The sequence below is a fragment of the Paralichthys olivaceus genome, chromosome 5, assembly GCF_024713975.1.
Source record: "Paralichthys olivaceus isolate ysfri-2021 chromosome 5, ASM2471397v2, whole genome shotgun sequence".
NCBI classification, from domain to species: Eukaryota; Metazoa; Chordata; class Actinopteri; order Pleuronectiformes; family Paralichthyidae; genus Paralichthys; species Paralichthys olivaceus.
The window spans coordinates 7,649,869-7,666,262 of record NC_091097.1 but is presented as its reverse complement, the minus strand read 5'-3'; the positions used below and the strand labels follow the sequence as shown (position 1 = coordinate 7,666,262).

General features: G+C 39.6%; 1 protein-coding gene and 2 non-coding genes across 7 annotated transcripts in view; 2 read left to right on the top strand and 1 right to left on the bottom strand.

The window, feature by feature from the left end:
• gjc1 (gap junction protein gamma 1) overlaps positions 1-16,394 on the top strand; it is a 45,665-nt gene that overhangs the window by 22,928 nt on the left and 6,343 nt on the right. Inside the window, exon 1 of one of the 5 annotated variants that reach the window (XM_069524812.1) lies at positions 10,018-10,338. The exons of the other annotated variants lie outside the window; for them this stretch is intronic. The gene's annotated coding sequence lies outside the window, so the exon portion shown is untranslated. Of the gene's footprint in view, positions 1-10,017; positions 10,339-16,394 lie in introns of those variants that run through there. 5 annotated transcript variants of the gene reach the window in all.
• trnac-gca (transfer RNA cysteine (anticodon GCA)) lies at positions 3,367-3,438 on the top strand. The gene has a single exon. It is a non-coding gene; the product is annotated as a tRNA-Cys (tRNA).
• trnac-gca (transfer RNA cysteine (anticodon GCA)) lies at positions 4,039-4,110 on the bottom strand. Its single transcript has one exon. It is a non-coding gene; the product is annotated as a tRNA-Cys (tRNA).

Below are 16,394 nucleotides of genomic sequence, written 5' to 3'. Positions count from 1 at the left end.
ATGAAGTCATCCCTAATCTCACATGTGCTGCACAGGCCCTGTGACGAAGACTCATCAAGGTGAGAGTGCAGTCAGATTTTGAGGATATTATTAGCATGGTAATGGGGTCTTAGAAGACACAGAATGAGCGGGAGCGGCACACACTGTGCATCCAGGTGTGGGATATTTAGCATCAGCAGCAGTCGCCTCAGGAACAAATATGTCTGACAAGTGAACACACAATGTAATGAAAGACTGGCCGCTTCCCTGGAGAATGTGAATAATATGAATAAAAATATCACACATGTACAGCAGTTTACACACATGCACGTACACACACACACATTCAGAGGAATACACAAACATAAAGACACACATTCTGAGGTCTACACAAATGTAAACACACACGTTCAGAGGTTTACATAAATACACACACACACAGACACACTCTGCCCTCCAAACCTGTCACCAAAGGCAAGAATGCTAAGCACACACACACACACGCACTAGCTCGCGCACACACACACACACACGCACACACACACACACACACACACACACACACACACACACACACACACACACACACACACACACACACACACACACACACACACACAAACGTCAAATATGCTCCATCCATGCCTAAAGACACAACAAGAATCATCTAATTCTGAGTTGGCCTCAGTCTGACTCACTCACAGGCACAGGCGCAAACACACACACACACACATACACACACACACACACACACACACACACACACACACACACACACACACAGTCAACTACACATATATACAGAAGTACAACCACACAGCAGCTCTTTCCCCCAGAGTGCTTTGCTTTACCAACGCCCTTTAACTTGTGGTTGGGACCGATTTTACCTCCAATTCATCATATTGTGCAGTTATTGTACAATTTAGTCAATACATTACACGTACACACACACTTTCACTCACACACAGACCCTCACACTGCTCCTCTCACTGCCCTCCCTCCCTCAGCTCCTTTCCCCCTCATCCTCCTCATCCTCCTCCTCCATCCTGCTCTAATGAGATTTTGCAGGTGAGCCACAGCCTGGGGAGATGATAGGTGCATGCTGCCACATGTGTGTATGTGTGTGTGTATATATATGCATGATTATGTATAATAACTTACACATGCTCGCAAAGATGCCCAAGCGTCCGTTCACCTCAGGTAGCCCGCTTCTCCTGCGCTAATTAGAGATGAGAATCTGAAGGCTGATGAGTTGTTACGACAGCCTGAGATGAAGTGTGGCTCAGTCTTGCTGGAGAACATGAGATGCACAAGTCTTTGAATAATGTGAGTCCACAGCTTTGCCAACTCGAAGAACATAGGCAGCCTTCTGTTTTTATTCACCATTTACCGCAATGGGATTTGGCAAATAAATTAAATGTATAAACTAGAGTGGCACTCAGTAGAATGCATATGTCTGCCTATGCCCAACAGCTCCCTCTGAAACCACATTCAAATTCACTGGATCCAGATTTTTAATTGGATCTGCATCACATTGCACACACTCAAATATTAATCTTAAACATGCCAGATTCTTTCCACATCCATGAATTATTCTATGAGAAATCAATAAAAATGCAGAAAAACGTCTCACAGACGTGTTGATGTAGGACTACGCACTTATTTCAATAAATCTGAATTTGCTTTAAATTGTCAACTTAAAGCTGCCAACAATGCAAAATACAATAGCTCCATGGTGGCCAGTAAAAAGTTACAAATCTTTATTGATAATCAATAAAATATTATTATGGAACAGATCAAGGTTGTGGAGAATATTGTTTCACCTCACACAGATACAGAAGTCAAATGTTAGAAATAAAACTATGCTACCATCTACCTACCTTTTTCACTGTAAGTCTGTAAATCACCTTTCATCTGGTTCCTTTAGCTTAAACTATGAGAAAACCCTGTATTTACCAATGAGTAGACTGACTCCAGATTTAAGTAATTCATTGCATTCATTAAATTCATTCATTCATACAAACGTGGGTAATATTCCACAGTGATGGTTGTGTCCAATGTTTTTCTAAGTGTGAGCTCTAAACACCAGGCCTGACAGTAGCTTTGAGATTACAGTAAGGTGGTGGCTCCTCTAATCTTGTTTTGTGGAGTCTTTAGGAAGCATATCGAACATTAATGTGCATTATGGATCTTATGGGGTTTAATAATCCGTGGCTGCATCCTTTAAAATCTCCCCACGGAGCTGTGTAAGCTCATAGATGTTTGCTCCTATGTTGGTTTTAACATGCTGCAAAGCTAGGTCACACATGCACTGTTTGTGTTTGTCATAAACATGAGCGAGGGACTTGTTGAGCTGCAGTCAAATGCTCTAACATTGACCTACACCCCTTCTATATTACACTGGAACATCCATATTTTATTACCTCCAACGAGGATGTTATATTTTCATCTGTGTGTCTGATAATAGCTGAATAATGTCAGACATATTCATGAGTGTGTACAATTTGGTGCAGATCCAAATAGAAATCTGGTAAATTTAAATGTGGTTTCAAAAAGGGACTGTTGGGCCTTTGTGGAGGTACATGCTTTTTAATACCAAATCATATCAGATGTTATGACTGCCGCAGACAAATACGACAAATCATGTTATATGACCCACTGACTCCAAACAAATGCTACCATAGACAGGACACAGCTTTTGTATATTGATTTGACTGATTTTAGTGCATCTTGAATATTAATTTATATTATAGCATGGTGAGTTAGAGTGTTAGTCTTGTCAGAGGTTTGCGCTCGGAGTGCCCTTCTAGTTTTGTCTCTGTTCCAAGTGGACACACACCGACAAGGCTTTAGCTCAGCACCACAACAAAACACACATTTACCTTCACTCTGAAATGCAAATACTTACTGATTGTGTGTGTTTATGCCTGGGAAGTCTGCTCATGTTTGTTTAGGACCATGAATCTTTGCCTGTCGATTCACTCTGTGTTGATTAATTTATGATTAAAGACTAAAACCAACAAAGTTTACAAAGGATATTTCTCACGGTCAACAGGGCAGAAAAAGAGTTTGCATGACATGGAGATAAATTAACCTTAGACACGCACAGAAACATTTTATAAATATACCCACATCAGGGTTCATGTTATAAATGTGATCTTGATCAATTTATCTTATTATTGTAATTATTTAGTAAGTAAACAAATGAGATAAACATGTTTGCTGTTTTTCTCTCATGCTTGTTAAAAGATGCTCAGCAATCAAATTTCCATTGCATGAGTTATTGGTTTGCTTGCTGATTAGTGTGCATTAATTATGGAATGGTTGATCCACCCATCCACCCATCCATTCATCCATCCATCAATCCATCACACATGACTCATCATAGGGGGTGTAGCTCAGTGGTAGAGCATTTGACTGCAGATCAACAGGTCCCCAGTTCAACTCTGGGTGCCCCCTAAAGGAGCCACTTACTAAATACTTGTGTGATACAGCTTCTCTACACTCAGATTGAGAACTGCTGTTGTATTATTATGTAACATCTCAGCAGCCTCAGGTGTCAAACACTGTGCACCAGCGAGTCGCAGGTTTCCGTTCCTCCACGCACGACACTGTGGGTAATTTTCCTGATAAATGCCCTATCTCTGGCAGAGGAGTCAGTCGGCGGCTGCTGATACAGGAAGTTTTTACAATATAAAATGAGTAGTAAGTAAAACTCCCAGACCATGCTCTTTAAACTGAGCACATTAAACTGCTCTTAATTCAGCAGGTAGAATGTAAACTGCTTATTCAGAATCCGGATCCACCAGCAGATAATTGTATTGTTTCATTTTTTTACAGAGGGCACCCATAGTGGAACTGAGGACCTCTTAATGTGCAGTCAGATGCTCTTCCACTGAGCTATGCCCTGTATACAACAACTATGAGCATGTCTGAGTCTCAGACATATTTGCCTTGAACAATATGGTAAACTATGATTTGCCTCTTCTCTCTCTGAAGCCTTTAATAGTATATCTTCATGGCTATGAAAACATTATTTTGAAAATTACAACCATTGTCAGGGGGCACCCAGAGTTGAACTGGGGACCTCTTGATCTGCAGTCAAATGCTCTACCACTGAGCTATACCCCCAGGTTATTATGATGCTGCAAAAGGTAGAGACTGATCTGGCTTTGTATAGACTAAAGTAAGCTACACAAAGCATACCATAAACAATACACACACACTATATATATATATATATATATATATATATATATATAGTGTTGCACACTAATGAACAAACAAACCATTCAATCATCACATTCTTATATAATTCATCTCACTGAGCACAAATGAATGTCCACCAGCATGAAACAGCACAGTATAAAGCAGACATGTTACTACAAAGCTAACTATATCATTATGTGACTTCAACTTTATACAACAGACATTGGATTTGTGAGTGAAGCTACTCACCCACACTGTTATTTTTTCACTGAGTCAACTGTGTGTGCGCACTGGACAAAAACAGTCAAACTATCACTGTGTAAACACAATGAGACAGCGGAGGCCGCCAGAAGTGAAGAGGGAACCTCCTGACCCGCTGTCAAATGTTCAGCCAATGAGTTTTACCAGCAGACGGGATTTGTCCTCATCTTGGCTCATATGTTCCAGCGCAGGCCTCTAACCCAGCCCAGAGAATGTTGCAACACAAACATCATATCCAGAAACTGTGAGAGACTCTGATGCTTTGTCAGTGTTTCTTTCCTCTAGTGTGTTGAATGGAAAAGATCTACAGATAAAGGTCCTTGTAAAAAGAGTTCCTCTCGCCCACAGCCCCTGAAACGCCTCCTCCGTAGTCCAGCCGATTCGTCCACATTATCGTGATCACATTTGCTAAATGTATGCCGAGCAGCTGGCGACTGAGCCAGATAAACCAAGAGAGGGAGCCGACATTTCTTACATGTGCTGGAAGCAGTTGACCGATCACAACAGTGTGGCCTTCATGGAGAATCACATTAGACTGGGCTTGATGGAGAGGGGGGCGTTAAAGAGAGAGGAGCTAAAGCCAAGTGTTTCAGACAGAAATGAGGAGCTGCAGTTATGGGAAGTGTGAGGACAGTTATGTGTTTAGAAGAAACCTTTTTCCGAGTAATAACTAACATTTTAATTTAACACCATATGAGCATAATATGTATCCGTTAACTAATATCCGTTAACAAAAAGTTGTGAGCAGCAGTTTTTTGTCACAATTTATCATGAATTTCCTCAAACTTCAGTTATGTTTCCATTTTAGGTTGGCTGTTAGTTACATCACACACGTAGTTTACGGTCACTGCTATTCCCCTTGTCTCTGAATCTATTTGTAAAATATGCAGACAGAGTCAAGAGGTTCAGTTGCTGGCCAGAGATTTGATTAAACAGTGTTTTTACTCACATGATGTCGAAGTAGGATATTCAGGAGGGACACAACACTGAGTAAAGTTTCATTTATAAAGTATTGATTAGTATTGAGAAGTATTTGGAGTTCGGATAGTCAACTTTCTGCTTGTAAACTTGAAATCCACTTGAACACTCCACATTATTGTTTTCTTTCCCTGGACGTTACACTTAAACTTTAAGTCCCCACTTCATGATGACACTGCTGTCTCAGGCTTACCCGCTCATCAGTCATCACTCGTCAGTGCACAGCTCTGAAATACAGAGATTTCTGAGTGGAGCCATATTGAAAAATAAATAAATAAATACATAAAAAACTGACAAGACTACAATTGAAAAATCTGTCACTCACACATCTTCTTAAACAGCTTTGATGTTTACATGGATGATACACTGTCAAATGAGCCAAATTATCTTGGTTTACGCAGACGGCCTGAAGGATTATGGGAGTTAGCACCAACCAATCTCCTCTATCCATCTCTTAGCAGTGTGACTCATGACACTGATGTAAACATACACAGTTTTTGAAGTACATGTACTCAGAAGATCATTTCTTAGACGGAAGATGTATTGTTTTGATAAGTCGGTTCAAATGACTTATCTGCAGCATGATCCCTTGATGATTCCCATGGTGACAAATTACATGTATGACAATATTACCACGTATTTCTATGTATTCTGTAATTACCTGATGAAACACATATTTACACACTTTATCTTAAACTAAACTTCATGGGAATATCAGGGTCAAGCCCAAGATGTACAAAGATTATATAAAATATTTCTGTAAATATTGAGACAATCAAAACCACATTTTTATTTGAAAATGATTCACCGTTATATGATGTCATATGATAAGTGCTGTCATGAAGAAGTCACAAGAAACTCAGTTAAAATGACATCACGCATAGTTAAAAAAATGCATTTTTCGAGGTATCCCTACATCCTATAGGGCAACAGACACAGACAAGCTGCATTGCCCCTCTGATAAAGTCCTAGCATACATTAAGTTGTGCTGCATGGATTAAGGCCTAGATTTATGCACTGAAGGCTGAAAAAGTTTTTTTGTTTATGACAGGATAATAGACCTTAGTTAGTTATGTGCCAAAATACAAATAGGTAAAAATCTTTATTTATATATTTTACCTTTTTATACCCGACAATCTGGAAACAGCTCAATGACATTGTCTTTCATTTTTCATGCTTGATGAAAGATACAGAGTTTATCTCACAGCACCAGTCAGAGTCAACCAACTGGCACTGCATTATTAACGCTGGTCTCTGTCGAGCTTGTCGCGTCTGTAAGGAAGCCAGCAGATCGTCCCCATGTGTGCACCACAGACAGCTCATAGGAACCGTCTCTCTCACGCTGGACTCAAGACAGAAAGCATCATGATTATAAGTTGGCACTTTTATAGCTACAGCAATATTGGTTATATAAATTAGTTGTCTTAACAACTAATCATATATTTAAGCAGTGAAACGCTCACATGTATGCTGCTTGGGTGGATGCTGAGACAATCGGCCCCTGGGCAAAGACATTTGTCAGGGGAAGTAGAACGCTGAGATTCACAAATGCACAAAATGACACAGTCATTTTTGGTCATGTTACATCTTTGTCGTCATTTGATTGACTTTCAGTTAAAATAATAAACATCTCATTCAGAAGTTCTGACTCAGGGCCCCCTCTGACCTGTACACTAATACTTACATACTTATAAAAACAAGAAGTGAGACAATAAGAGCAACAGAAAGCCAAATATTGTTCTTAAGAACATATACAGTACTTATTTTAATTATGATATTTCTCGAGCTTGTTCACCACCCACCCAATGTCATTTTCCAGCTTCTCCACAATGGGAGCATATTATATATATATTTACAGTTAGAAATTGATTGTGTTTAGAAGAATTTCTAGTTTGAAAGGTCTTATTTTAATTTTTTTATTTTCACAAGACTCTTTAGAATGAATGTGTCGTGTGATTTGGGGAGTTGGTGAGAGGCGAGAGCTGTTTTGGCTGAGGTGATAGTGTGCATGAACTTATAGTCTATAAAAGTACTAAATCACCTCCCTGCAAAGATTTACTTAACTGTGGCATGAACAATCTCACACAGACTTCTAAACAAAGTGACTTAAAAAGTGAAATAGTGTATTTTTGGTTTGGACATGAAGAGGGGACATTTTAATCTGCTGTCAAACTCACACAGCCAAACAGGAAAGAGTGTGTGTGTGTGTGTGTGTGTGTGTGTGTGTGTGTGTGTGTGTGTGTGTGTGTGTGTGTGTGTGTGTGTTTCTTAATGATTTTTTCTGATGGTTTTAAATGATCATTAACATCATTGTCGTCAACATCAACACTCACATCAACACCATCATCACATCTACAGTCATTAAAATCTACCATAAAAATGAATATGGCTGAAAATAATCCCTCCATATAAGAGCTCCCATCAGAAGAAGACGAGAACGTCAAATGATTCAAGGTTATAACCAAGTTGACGTGTCCAAAAAATTCATTTCACTACTTATCAACTTCACATTTATGATAAAAAAGCTAGACATTAAAGAAAAACACATTTTAACATAAACTGTGACTTTGACTTTGAGCGACATGATATGAATTTAAAGAGGATTTACGCTCAGCACACGATCTGTGAAATTTGGTGATAGCAATTGGTCCGCTCAGAGGAGGGAGATAAGAAAAGAGACGGAGATTGCACGCATGCAGTCCTAATTTGAGCCACCACCGCTGGTGAGTGGATTTGGACAATATCAAACGGGCATCTTTTATTGTTTGTAGTGCGGCGTGATTATGACTCCAAGAGAGGGCATTAGGGAAGCAGCGGAGTGATGGAGTGAGGAGGGCATGCGGAGGCTGAATGCGATGCACAGGATAATGGCAGAGGCTCCGTCTTCCTGCAGGCAGAGGCATGTGTGGCTGACATAAAACATTCAGAATAGCCAGGGTCAGCTGATTATTAGGATATTTCCCAACTTTTTATCTCAGAGTTCAGTGTCCTCTCATGACTTTTCCAACTTTTCCAAAGTAGCGTTGTTTTGTTTTTTTTCTTATTTGGCAGCTCGTTGGGCTCTTTCTCTCAGAGCCCCAAATCCTCTGGCGTTCAGAACAGGCAGCATGTTGGGCATCAATTATTTGTTGTACTTTGTCACAACGGACTTGGTATGAAACTCATTGCCAGTTCTCTTTAAACAATACTAAAAAAATAAAGCACAAATAATACTGGATTGTTAATGCAAATATATTGAATAAAAACATAAGCACATAACTTCTCCTGATGCTGAGGAGGAGCCGATCAATTTATTGATGATTTATCAAAAAAGCAGATGAACAGGATGTTTTGTGATCATAATATATTACAACACAGCTCAGGAAGTTTTGGATGTCAGTTTTGCAGACCTTTCCTCGTCAGATCGCAAAATATTAGACAATTTTTATTTGAATTGGCAATAAATAAAATGTTTGTGAATCACTGAAGTTATTTCAGTTTATCCTGAGGGGGGATATAATTATCTGTATCAAATTTTTGGGCAAAACATCCAACAGTTGTTGTTCAGATCAGCGTCTTTGGGATGCATCCTCCAGGGATAAAGAAAGTCTGTGCAAAAAATCATTGCAAACCATCCAATGGATTATCGATGAAAAGTAATCGATAGGCTGATGCACTGACATTTCACAGACATTTGTAAGTGCTCTCTTGTCTTAAACTATCACAAACAGTTGCCATTTCTGTCCTACTTATTGGCAGACACAAACCACTATTAACATGTCTAGCGTAATCTCATATTGGCCTTTTCTTGACTCACATGTATTTATATAATCTATAGTTGATCTTTTTTTTATTACCCCCACCAATGTATTCAACTCAGTCATTTGTTTGTTTGTTTGTTTATTTATTTGTAGGCAAGATTATACAAAATCAACTTAACGGATTAACTCTAAACTTTGTGAAAGAATGTGGTAGGGGTAAAGGAGGAACCCATTGCAGATCAACTTTTTCACAATTTCCCCATGCATGTATCTTGGGACTGATAATTTGGTGCAGCTTGATTGACTTTAATGGGACTGGTGGGTTGGAGAATGCTATTTATTTATTTTTTAATTGCTATTACAGCATTTAAAATCAATTTTACAGTATTTAATTGTCAGCATTTGTCTCATCAGTCAAATGTAAAACCCTTTTAACTGCACTACACTATGTTAAGGATGCTTTGCACATAAAGTTGAATTGATTGATTTGCAATGAATGAACATGTCATAATTTTTTGTTTGCACTGTTAACTACTCCTTGTAAAAGGTTTTTTGAGATAACAGATCTCTTATTAGTAGTTAGTAAAACACATCGTCGCTGGTGGTCAGAGGGTTTAGTATCATTTACCTTCAAAAACAATCCACTTCCCCTCCCATCCTATTACTGTCTGTCGACCCTGGGCTTTCCCTCCCTCCACCCCTACAAGGGATATTAACCCCCCCCCCCCCCCCCCCCCCACCACCTCCTCCTCATCCTCATCGTAAGCACACATAATACAAACACACACCCATCCATCCCCACCCCCAACCATGACCCATTTTGCAGGGGGGTGGATGATGGGGTAAGTGAGGACCGTTGTGAGCACCGAAGGGAGAGAGGAGCAAGATGCTCTGCCTCCCTCATCCCTCTGCCTTTCAGGAAGAGCTCACACTTGGTTAAGCACACACACTGAGGCTCTTCAGGAGAGATCGGCCACGGAGCTGCGTGGTTTTGTTTTCAGTTGTTTTGTTGTCGGGATGCCGTAGCCGATTTCAGGTCAGGGCTTTTTGATGTCTGCCGAGGTTAACGGGCATGTAAAGGAGGGTAAGTGAGACGAGCAGACAGAGATGAGGGGCCTCAGGTTGGGAGACAAAGGACACAGTACCTGGCATCTGGGAGAGAAGGAGTGAAGTGAGTATGCTGCTTCATCACTTTACTTTGCAGCTTGTGTTTGGTTTGTTAGGGATTGTGTTTTTGTATAATTATGACTAAAAGTAATGTCAAAGAAAATAATCTTTTAAAATCTAATCAGGTGAATCAGGAAGTCACTGATATTTACCAGGTCTCAGGAGAAATTATATTTCTAACATTAGACACGTAACTTTTTTGCTGCACGATGCTGAATAAAAAGGCACAGATGCACACAGAGAGGCTGCTCCTGCCTCAGAGATTGTTTTCGTGACATATGGAACCGGTTTAGCGTTACGTTTCTCCCCTTCGGACACCGTTAATGAGGGAATTGTTAGTTTCCCACGAACACTGGGGAAGAAATACTCCTCCACATCTCGCCTCACTGCTGCAAAATGAAGAAGAAATATCTCATTCATCCATCTCAGCAAGGACTTCCTCCTCTTAAGAGTTGGCCGTTTGACTATGCAACAATATAGCAGTTTCTACTTTTATCCCTCACTACTAACGTCTTCTGATTTGCATTTCTTTATGTCTCCTGCCACCCGTCCTATAAGCCAGGGGCCCAAACTGGGGTCCACTGTCAACTTAACTCCTCTGGAATTTAGTATTTAGTATTTGTGTTTCATGGCCGCTTGCATTGATGACCCTGCAAGTACGTTTCATCTCTGCGTTGGTGCGCTTAAATACATGCACCATACAATCTGGTGGAGATTAGTCTGTGAAATGGATATGATTAACAGCTCTGATAACCTTCTGTGGCTGAACATAATGCAAAGTCACTCTTGGCATGCGTGTTCTTAATCACTTCAGGGACTCTTTACAACAAAGTTGCTGCTCTGGGGGGAAAAACTGTAAATTTTGATAAGAAATCCATTTTTAGCTATGTTTGATTTTTTTATTTGAACATCTCTTAGTGATTAACAAAGGAGCTTATCCAGCACGAGAAGGGGAACCACAAAATAAGAAACCCCTAGTGCTTTTTAAGCTGAGCATGTGCTGACGGTCGGTTCTCCGCAACGCTTTTATTGTGGTTATCTCTACTCGTATTGTGATTTTCACAAGCTTTAACCTTTTCTATGGCATTCATTTTTGACGGTTTTCATTTTGGGGGTCTCTTAGCATCAAAGCGGCTTCGGTTTAACCTCCATGCGATGATCCAGGTGGTTATCGTGGACAGATGTCTGGCCAGCGACTGTGTGAGCAGATTAGTTTGATCTGTGCAGACTGTGTGGGACAGGGGCATGAGTGAAGCCTGAGGATGCCACGGGGCAGAGCAGAGGGAGAGGGCACCGCAGCAAAGACCCCTGAACAAGGACAGTCAAAGCAGCGTCGACCCTGAAAGGACCTGCTCCAAGGTCCCAGTCTTTTCCTTTTTGTTTAAAGAAAGCATTATTACATCTGATGCCTTATGAAATTAACTTCAGTGAAATAATAATGACAGCAAAAAGGCCCATGTGTCGCTCATTGGCATTGGGATCATGGTGATATTAAAATGTATTAAGTAATTTATTGATCTTTTAATAGTTTGAAAGAATTTCATAGCCCAAGTGGCACTCAGACAATAGACCTCATTGTGCCTGCACTTTCTGTCTGTTCCAATTAATTATTCGATACTTTGTCTTTTTTTTCTTAAATAAAGGTGTTTCCTTTTCAGAAGATTAAGCTTTACAAAGCAGAAAATTAAATCTCTGCACACACACTGCAGCCACTTTGTTATCAGCGGTTGAGGGCGGCTTCAAACTCGCTGCGCATTTAGAAGTCGCGGCTTTGGTCTGGATCTTCTCTGATTAAATATTTGTCAAGCTTCTTTTTTGATATAAAATGTAATTGATGTGACTTGTTTTACACAGATAAAAGGTATTTGTAATGAAGCGACGTAATTAACCTCTCTCTCTGTTGACTACTGTGCTGTTGGCTACGAAATTGTTCTCCGTCAGTTAAGACTGATATGTAGTTCTAGTCCAACCTACTTATTTAACAAAAGTGAAGCTTATTTGGTTACTGTCACAGACTCTATTATTATTGTTATTGATATAATTATTGTTGGGCAGAATAGCCTGAATCTCACAAGTTTGTACATTTGATAAAAGATTCTGGGTAATACCATTACACAGCATTATTTTTTTAATTCATTATTATTCCTTTGGATTTCTAATGTGCATGCACAGTGATGATAGTGAAAAATAGTAAATATACTTATTGTTATATTAGAAGACAATAAGATGCCGCTGAATTAGAGTACTAGTATAAAGAGAGAATAAGAACATAAATTATAGCCCTCTATGTTTTCTCATTTTCTCACCTGATGTTGTTTCATAAATAAACAATGGGTGCATAATATTCTGGTTTTAAAATTAGTGAATCCACTGAAGGTTTTATCAGAACACTTAGAATGAGAACATTACAATCTGTTTACTGCACAGTGCTGCTCTCTGGATTTTGTATATTTGAAAGCTTAAGGTTGGGGTTTAATAAAACTTGCAGTGTGTTCAAGTGAAGGGGAAAAGCTTTTTCTACAGTTACGATGATGGAGTGAAACAGCAGTCATTAAAAGTTGCCTACAAACCACTGAAAGCAATCAAAATCACATAAAAATGTAAAGTGTAAAAAATGAGGAGTGTTTTAAAGGCAGCGGTCCAACCGCAGATCAGCAGCATCAGGAGCCAAATGAATCTGCAGTGAGCGCTGAGAGTTTGCTTTATTGGATTAAGATCTTTTACAATCTCTTTAAGAGAGAAGTTAGTGATAATTAGCACGATGGTGAAGCCTAGTGAGGGGATGTCGACCTGAAGCCTGTGCTGACATTCAGACTCCGCAGGGGGAGTAGCACATCTCCGCTATGAGTTGACTCATGACTGCTGCATCTGTAAAGAGGTTTTTCTGATTAGCAGAGACAAAATATTATGAAAGTAAAAAGCAAATGAAACAATACATTAATACTATCTGCATTTGCTTTAAATGCAGGGACCACACAATACATTTATCAATGCTATGTTTGATAATGGTTTCACGTAGCAGGTTAATAGGTTTAATTTGTCTATACGTTTGTATGCTTCACTTGATTAAAGTTCATCCAGAGGCAAACAAATCTGTTAGTCTTACATACACTCATTAGAGCTCTTTTTCTACCATTTACAGTAGGTTCATTATCCAGACTGCCGCTGGCCTGTGCTCATTAATGGGAATGTGAATTTGTGTGTGTGTGTTCTAGTGTGTGTGTGTGTATGTGTTTATAGGCTCTGCATATACTGTGTCTGAGCTTGAATATGGAATGCAAACAGTTTGAAGCCAGAGAGAGAGGATGGGGAAAACGAAAAGGATGTCTCCACTCACCTTTATATACAGTAGCTCTCCCTGCACATATGCATATATCGACTCCTGCATGTATTGTATAGTTTGTCTTATAACCAAAACACTTTGTATATGTATATCTACATATAGTGGCCCAGTATTTAGTTGTATAATTAATTAATTATTGTATAATTTATATTTTATATCGTATATATGTTGTAATAAATAAATATATTATTATTCATTTAGAGAATATAATACCTTATATTATATTTGAATTTACATTTTTGTCATACATATATAATAATTCTAATATTTGCATGAAATGATAATAATAATAACACAAAATATCACAAATATTACAAGAGATCTACACAAAAATACATCAAAGCGAAAGAAAAACTTGGTAATGTGGACAATCTAAATAACAAAAGAAAGGCAACAAGTCTAGACCTGATATTCTCATCTCAAACTCTATGTAACTATTTATGTTTAAATGCACCAGAGTTAGTATTCGTCAAATGGAGCTGATTGCGTTAAAGTTCCAACCTGACACACTATGCAGAAACCATGACCTCCTTCCATGTTCTTCTACCTGTTGCTGTGCAGAAATCCCTTAATTGACACATGCAGCATCTCCCCGATATGCAATTACAACCTCCGTCCACCTGTGGTTGTCCCGTGGTGGTCCTCATTTCCCCGGTGTCCCTCCCAAGGCCTTGGCCCCTGCAGCTGCAGTGCCGTGCTCCCATGATGAGTCACTAGAGTGAATAGGGAGCACCTCGTCTAACCTCGCTTCAGTATTTCTCATAGTCACACTGCTTTTCTGTATGTGTGTTTGCGCGTGTGTGTATGATTGTCTGGATGCGAGTCTCTGTGGATCCCATGGGAGGAGAGGCAGTGACTGCGGGGATCCCTCCAGTGACATTAAGCTTAGTTGTAACTGTCTGTTTGACTCAAAGCACAAGGTCGTGACGTGCAGACTTCACTCCTTAAGAACTGATCTTGTTGACCTTTGGCCTTGTTCTGTTGTGGTAGGGCTACAAGCAATGTCACAGGCTCAGATGTATCAGAGAGACTGATGTTTTGATGGCCCAGGATTACACAGTGATGACCTTTTGGGCCGATGACTATAGAGCCATTGATCCTGAATGCAATTCCCTTTCAAAGCTCATTAGTCTCCTATTATGTAAAATCCCTGTGAGATTACACTGGAGGGAGTTTTCTGTGTATTTCTTTTTTTCACGTTTTCCGCCAATTGGCTGTTCATTGTTTATATCAAAGAGAAAAGCTGCCATGCTTTGTCTGGGTGCTGCTGTCCGGGAAGCTGAGTCACCCGGCACAGCTTGATGCACAGGGTCATCTTCCTACCCCCAACTGCCCCACTAGCTCTCGCAGACACAAATCGGATGAGAAAGCAAAATGCCAGGTTATATGTGTTATATGTGCCTGTTGTAGCGGGAGTATGAAGCTCGGGTGGAGATGTGCTGTGTGTTAACAACAATACATAAAACAGAAGCTGGAGCGTCTCTCCTGGTCAGCAGGGAATGTGACAGTTCCTGGAGCAAAAGCTGGCTTTTGGAAGTCAAGGGATCAAGTACAAGTACTAAACAAGTTTTTAAACTGTTGCTTAAAGCAAATTTCTTATAGGAAAGACATTTAGTGCCTGGTATTTAATATTTTCTTCAATGTTATCATCTGTCTTTTTCTGTTCTGTGTTGTTTTATCCCAATATATTTTGTGAAGTACACAGTGTCATTCAATCATTATTATAATTAATATTACTCTTATTATTATTATGTTAGTTGAAAAAAAATTTTTTCAAAATATTTCAGAATCATGTCAAATATTTCCATTTCAAGAGGCATAAAAAACCTGAGCTGGAACAACCTGCTAATTCTTTTATATACAGACAAGTATGTCAAAGGACTAAAGGTTAATTTAAACACAGCCAAACCAAATACTGTGCACATGCAATTATTTTAACCAACGCAACTGTCAGAATCAGATTCACAGAAAACTCCTGATAAAGTACAAAAAAGTAGAAATACTTAATTAATCCCTGGGGGGGACACACATATTATTAGTTAAAAATAATCCGCTCCAAGATGAAAGAAATTCTAATTGAAGTGGATGCTGACAAGTGAGCGAACCCCAGGGAACAAAACATGTGTCCTGACAAAATGAAAAAAAAAAACAACCACAAATATTCAACACTCGTGCAGAAATGATAAAAATACAACTTTAGCTAGCAAAGTAGAAAAACAGAAGAAACAGTGATAGTTTTAATGATAATGTGTTGCCCCAGAAAAGTCTTTATCAAAAGCAGTTGAATTCTTCTGTGATAGACTTGGAATATTTCTGCTAAAGGGCAACTGTGCAGCTCAGTAAGAGTTATGTAAAATATGCAATGAAGTGATGCAGGAAAAGTCCGACCCAGCTCGACGGTGGAAGGACAATGATCTGACTCTGTGTGCTCCTTCGCTCCTCTGCGACCGTGTGCCGCTTCTTCTTAAATGACTGTACTGATACTGGTTGTAGGCAGTGTGCACTGGAATCTGCATATACACACTAAAGGATTCCTGACATCCTGCTCCTGTGGCTCGGGCATGGCCTTATATGGTCAGAATGATCAATACCCAGCACATGTTTCATAGCAAGGCTTGTTCAAAACGTCCCGCCCTCTCTGCTCCTCCTGGAGACACAAAGCAGAGGACTGGGAGCTGCTGCCTGAGACGTCTCCTCCAGCTACATTTCCTCCAGCT